The sequence below is a fragment of the Schistocerca americana genome, chromosome 3 (assembly GCF_021461395.2).
Source record: "Schistocerca americana isolate TAMUIC-IGC-003095 chromosome 3, iqSchAmer2.1, whole genome shotgun sequence".
Lineage (NCBI taxonomy): Eukaryota > Metazoa > Arthropoda > Insecta > Orthoptera > Acrididae > Schistocerca > Schistocerca americana.
In genome coordinates, this window is record NC_060121.1 from 52027005 (window position 1) to 52034122 (window position 7118).

The following is a 7118-nucleotide window of genomic DNA, read 5'->3' on the forward strand; positions in this document are numbered from 1 at the left end:
CGGGTATCCTGAGTTTGTTGTTGTGACACCACTGAGTAGTTGTTTGTTGTATTCCACTGGCTTTCTTTTCTAACTGGGCTCTGTCGTTTGCAGTTACTACAACTAATACGTCATCTGCGTAGGCGACAATTCCATCTGACCTGTCATCCCCATCCAGAAGTTGTAGGAGGGGTTCGAGAAATGTCGCGCAAACTCCCGCTGCACATCTTAGAGAAAATCACGCACAAAAATCGCCTCTATCGAGAGGGGCAGCTCACGCGGCTGGCCGAGACGAAGCGCCGCCTCAACAGGGCGCGGCGTGAGATTCCGGCCGCCATAGATGATCACCGGATAGTGACTGGGCGGGCCTTGTGGCCACCCTAACGACGACAGATGGCAGTTCTTGGCGGCGGCCAGGCGCTTCCTTCGCCGTCACCAGCGAGTCCCGCCCCTCCACGTGGGTGCGAACGTTGTCTGCGAGCCGGATGCGAAAGCCAGCATCTTCGCGGACACGTTCGCGGAAAATTTCCACCCCGCCGATGACGTGTTCGATGCCGACCACGTCCGCCAGTGGAGGACCGCCTCCCTGTTTTTCTCACTGCGCGTGAAGAGGACGACACGATAGATGAAATCACGGTTGCAGAAGCCGATCTGCAGCTCCGTCGCTTCAACCCCAAGTAGGCGGGCGGCACAGATGGTGTAACCAACTGCCTGTTGAGATTGCTACCGCCAGAGGTACACCAGTCTCTGGCGGACATCTTCAACATCATCCTTCGCTCTGGGACTTTCCCTTCCTCGTGGTTGCCATCCGCAAGAGCAGCAAGGACCCACGTCAGGCAGCCAACTACCGGCCGATCAGCGAGCTCCAGTCCCTCTCAAAAGTCTTCGAGAGGTTGTACGTGGAGCGGCTTTTACGCCAGGTGACGGAACAGCAACTCATCCCCCAGGAACAGTTCGGGTTCCGGAGCGGCCGCTCGACCACCCAGTAGCTGTTGCGCCTCCTGGAGCAGGCGATGCGAGCGCAGGACACGCGGGAGTACCCAGGGGCGGAGCTTCTCGACGTCTCCGAGGCCTAAGAATGTGTGTGGCACGACGGCCTCGTGTACAAACTTTTTGTACACGTGGTACCGACGTCGCACGCGGTCCTACAGCGCTCGTATCTATCGGGCCGCACATTCCACGTCCGAGCAGATGGTGGCACATCCGGCAGATTCGAGCGGGAGTGCCGTAGGGGTCGGTTCTCGGACCCCTGCTATACTCTCTGTACACCGCCGACCAACTTCACACAAGCTCTCATGTGAATCCTGCAGAACTAGCACTCCTGAAAGAAAGGGTACTGCGCAGACATGGCTTAGCCACAGTCTGGGGATGTTTCCATAATGAGATTTTCACTCTGCAGCAGAGTGTGCGCTGATATGAAACTTCCTTCTTTCAGGAGTGCTAGTTCTGCAGGGTTCGCAGGAGAGCTTCTGTAAAGTATGGAAGGTAGGAGACGAGATACTGGCTGAAGTAAAGCTGTGAGGACGGGGCGTGAGTAATGCTTGGGTAGCTCAGTTGGTAGAGCACTTGCCCGAGAAAGGCAAAGGTCCCGAGTTCGAGTCTCGGTCCGGCACACAATTTTAATCCGCCAGGAAGTTTCATATCAGCGCACACTATGATGCAGAATGAAAATCTCATTCTGGAAACCTCGGTGTCACATTGGACAGGTTTCTGACGTGCCTGCCCATCGTCCGCGACGTCAGAGGGAAAGCAGTGGGGAGACTACATGCGCTGTACCCGCTGCTCAACCCCTCGTCTGCACTACTTCCACTCCACGGCCTCTCCATGCTCCTGGCCTCGGTACGGCCGGTTCTGGAATATGCGGCCGTGGAGTGGGGTAACACAGCAGCGACACACATTGCGACGCTCCAACGCATCCAGAATAGGGCGCTGCGACTTGCGCTCCACAAGCCGCCTCGCTACCCCACGAGGCTGCTCCACGAGGAAGCAGGCACCCCTTTCCTGCGGGATCACCTCCGGCAAATCACCAGGGTGTTCTACAACAACGCAGAACACTCTGACAGCGGTCTAATTCGTGGGCTGGGCCAACAGGTCCACTACAGGCCTACAAGACGCTGGCCCGACCCACTGCGGGAGTAGTCCTCTCCCACAGTCCCGATGAAGATACAAAGAGCGTCTCTATAGCCAGCGACGCTCACTGAGGACAGCTCGTCAAGGTAGGTCCCACTGCCAACACCACAGGTAAGCGCAGGAACACCAGCTCCGCTGCTTACACTGCCTCTACACCTGAAATATGTCGCCAGTGTTTTACAGCGAGCGAGCGAGCCTAGCAGCCAGTCGCCGACTGACCACGGTAGATGTTGACCGCAGTAGGCATCGAAACGTGAGGAAGGAGAAGAAGTTTTATATATGGACCACGGCAATTCAGCCCAGAAGTTTTTATTAATCAAATGGGAATTCCTGGGGCAAGGCGACTTTTTTCTCAAGGCACACTCTGAGTAAGCTTAGAGGACCGGCATTTGAAGCTGACTGCCACCCACTTACATTTCGCGTAAGGACTATGAGGATAAGGTCAGAGAGAGCAGGGCTCGCGCGGATGCGTACAGTGAGCAGCCAGGACGTTTCGACCTCTGCCCACCGCTACGTACGACGCCGGCTGGTGTCGGTGCGGGCACGTGACGCGATAACAAAAGTATGTAAACGGAGCAGACACGGACGCGAGACCACCCTAGCCAAGATATGGGATGGAAATGGGAAATCCGCTGAGTAAGCGACTTTGACAAACGGCAATTTATTATTACGAAGAGACTGTGAACGTGTATCTCGAAAACGGCGAAGCTGATTGACTGTTTACTTGCGGCTACGGAAAAGAGGTAGGACAGCGAAACTACAACTAGGTGCTAAATGGTTGGACGTCCGCGACTCTTCAAAGAACGTGTGGTTCGGTGGGTTGTCTGTTCTGTAAAGTAGGATAGATGGTGATCCGTGGCATCTCCGCCGAAATAGCACAGTGCTGGTGCACGCACAGGTGTTTCGGAGCACACCGTGCATCGCACACTGATGAACGTGGATCTCCACTGCAGTCCACCCCTACGTGTTCACATGTTGACCCAAAGGGGTCGTCGATTACGCTTCCAGTGAGCACGGGGCCATCGGGATTCGATGGCCGATCAGCAGAAACATGTAGTCTCTTCGGGTGAATCACATTTTTGCTACGCTAGGTCGGTGGTCACCTCCACAAACGCAGTCATCGTGGTGAAGGGTGGCTCGAAATGTGCAGTGCGCCACGGGCGCAGGCCGAGGGGAGCAGTATTAAGCTATGGGAGACATTCTCTTGGTCTTGCGTAGGACCTGTGGTAGTAACCGAAGACACGCTGCCAGCTGCAAACCACCTGCAGCCCTTCATGCTTGATGTCTTCCCCGATGACAATGCCACCTTTAAACAGTATGACTGCCCGTGACACGGAGCCAGAACCGCGCTGCGGTGGTTTGGGCAGCATTGTAGTGAACTCACGTTGATGTCTCTGCGAGTAGATTCGCCTGATATAAATCCTATGCAACCCGTATGAGTCGCTATCGGGCGTCATCACCGCATACATACATCAGCAACCTGTTATTTACGAGAATAACATGACCTGTGCGTAGACACATAATGCGACGTACTTGCACAAACCTGCCAAAAAACTATTGGCTCCCTGATACGCAGAATAGGTTATGTATTTCGTTCCGAGACAGACAGAAAGCTATTAAGCAGGTGGTCATAACGTTTTGGCTCGTCATTGTGTAGATAATTGATTTTGCCTAGCTCTATTTGCGAGTGGAACAGGAAGGGAAATGATTAGTAGTGGTACAGAGTACCCTCCGCTACTGACCGTACGGTGGATTTGCGGAATACTATGTAGATGCAGATGTAGATGTACATTTCTTTGGTCCGCTTCATGTTACCTGCTAATATGTTTGACAAAAACGAATAAATTTTCCAGACGTAATCTTTGAGAAGTCTTAAGCTGCTCTGCGGTCTCGCATTTCTTCCTGACTTCCATACCACCGAAATAAACTTCAAATTTCGCAGTTGTATTTGTTGTGGGATGGCAGTGCCATAGAATTTGTTTAATGGCATCACATTCACCATCCACTGTACTATTTACTATGATCTCCACGGTTGTAATTTCCACCTTCGGTCATTTTATAGTCGTTAAAGGTACTGACAACAGCAATAATCAACGTTAATGAAATGAACGTAGGCTTAAATCCATTTTATCTATTTTATTGACAGTTGTTGTATTTTCAGCACATTTAACCACTTTAAAAAGACCGAAGGTCGAAATTACAATCGTGGTAATTGTAACAAATAGTATCGTCCATAGCTAAAACAATGAAATTAAATAAAGGTAGAGAGAGAAATTATTTCGTAACTATTAAGACATTCTTTTCCTTACTATTGCATACAATAACCTACACGACTAGGGAAAAGTTGCCTAAATTTAATCACTTTTGAGATTTTGTTTACTATAGTCTAAACAGCCAGTTATAAAGATATTTAAACAATGCCATGCTCAACTGTGGGACGCTGTTCTCGGTATCTGATTTAAGGAACTAAAAATCTTGGAAAACTAAAACACACTACATCTAATTTTCTAAACATCTGCAAATGACACAACTTAAGTATCTGGTTTCTTAATGTGTGTAAGTGTGTGCATGAACTTTAACATCCTTATAATCTATATCCCTGACCTGAAAGATACCTATCAGTCTAAGTTTAAGGAAATGTCCCATGTTTTAGTACTCACAACACCATTTGCTGCCATCACGACACAACTTCCTCCCTCCTTTCCCCATCCCTGTCCACTTCGTAGGAGTGCAGGAGTCCACATTTCTTTACTTCATGCGTCTGGTCACTTCTTCCTTTCGCTGTTTCTAAAAGACTCAATGCACCATTCCTGTATTTTAGGAATGATTTTCTTGGGGGTTTCCGCACAGAGTCTCGAAAATACTTCCTTTTCACAGGTCGATCTGTAGCTCCATTCGTATTCTCCTTTGCTTGGACGCAAATCTTCAGCCCACTTTTTGTCTGCCATTCCTTCTTCTGCACTGAAATTCTGGGGCAAACCGACTCATTGTGCAAAGTCTAACGCAAGTTTTCTTACGTCCGAAAAGCGTGAATCCAACATTATCTTTTGAAATGTAAGAACATACCATTGCGATTCGTTTTCAGTTTCGCTGGAAAACATTTTAGTATCCCCGTTAGCATTTTTCTTTTCATTTTCAGCATGCCTCTCCATAGTTAGCTTAGGAACATTTTATATTCGTTCACATACATTCAATCCATGATTGCCAGTTAAATATACTGTTACAACTACATGCAATTCTTCTACGCCTCACTTGCCATAGCGCCTACCTGTTTCCGTACTATAATACACCATGATTATTCGATTAATAACTTAGCATAAAGAACGGATGATAAGACTCACCACGTGGTTTCTAAACATTATGTTGCACTAATAAAGCGGAACACATTTTTAAAGCTCATTATACGCAAAAGTTTCATCAATTGTACCAGCGGAATATAGGAAGCTTCTAGCGGTAGATTATAAGCAACGTCGCTATTGTCAGTTTCCTACAAACGAACCGCAACGAATACAGAGTCATCAATGTCTCTAAATTAAAGCTGTTTCATGTACGTTAACCAAAAATAAAACATTATGTTCCCATTATCTTTAACGTTAATTCTCTTCGGCACGTGCACAAGAGAACGGTTACAGTCGATGAAAACCACAACAAAATGAACACTGCCGTCAGAAGACATGTTCCTCAACACGTAGCCGATAATATGGCACCAAGAAGCACGTATTTCACTGCGACATCACAAGATGTCGGACAGTGCTAGAGGTAGTATTCTGTAGTAGTGGTATGCATTGGGACCTCGTAAAATAAAGGCAGCTCTCTCCTACATATGTCAATTGTAGACGACAAACTGCAGATTAGCACTTAATTTATTTTTTCCTTTTATTAGAATTGATTACTTCAAATTTGTGGAGAAAACTGTCGCAATATGTGCAAAACGTTTCAGAGATTTCGCTGCATTACACATGGTAGCGTAGCAGATTCCACAGTGATATTTTTGTCGATAGATAGCTCTATTCATCTGAATAGAAAACAAAATCACGAGCATATGTGTCTTCAGTTAAATATCAACTGCATTCCACCAGAGGTACATACTTAGCAACACATGGTGGCGCAACAAGACATTCCTTAGGACATCAGTGGGATGGAATCAATACCACACCAGTGAGAAAGCAAGACCTTCAGTTGACTTTTACAGTTGCGGTAAGAAACAAAATACTTAGATACGTCAAAAAATGAGAGAATGGTAACATGTAGGACTGCAGCTCAGCACGACTGAAACATAAAATAAAATGGACTGCAATGTCGCAACATAGTTTCAAAAAATAATATAGTACTAAAGATATACCAAGCAATTGGATATTAATCGATACGAGATAGATAGTACTCTACTCTCGCTGAAGAGCTGTAAGGTAACAGACATAATGTTACATCAAAATAAAGTCCAAAATGCAATTATGGTAGAAGCTTATTTAATAGCTTTTAGTTGCAACAGGCTCCATGCCAATGATAATCTTCTTAAAAGCTATTTATTTCGTCCACTGGTTGTTGGTTTATATCCATTTTATTTTTGCTTTGTACACCACGACGTTTCCTCCTTGTAGCATTTTTCAGTATAATGTTGAACGCGTTAAACATATATATTTTGCGATACAGCCTTAAAATTTCATGAACTGTCCGTAACTGTTCGGGCTTGAGAGCTGTTGCAATGGCAATCGGTTTAGCACGAACAGCAGCTCACAGCCAAGCCGTTTACTAGTGTGGGCTGGCTCTGACCTGTATGCAACATTACAAACAAACTGTTTGGCACGAGGAGCCGATGTACACAGTTCAGCGCTCCCCTGGCTGTATACTGCTGTTAGAACATATTTACAGCTTTCAAGCTCTGTCAACTATGTGTTGTTCAAGAAATTATGTGCCTGTAACCAAAAATTTATCTCAACAAGATATTTAATATTTCAAACCTCGTTACATTTCCAAATCGTTTGCGCCTTTACTACTGAACACTTAATGAC

At 46.9% G+C, this 7118-nt stretch overlaps 1 non-coding gene across 1 annotated transcript; it reads left to right on the forward strand.

The window, feature by feature from the left end:
* Nucleotides 1-1517: 1517 nt before the first annotated feature.
* On the forward strand, nt 1518-1592 carry Trnas-aga. Its single transcript has one exon. It is a non-coding gene; the product is annotated as a tRNA-Ser (tRNA).
* The last annotated feature ends 5526 nt before the right edge of the window (nt 1593-7118 follow it).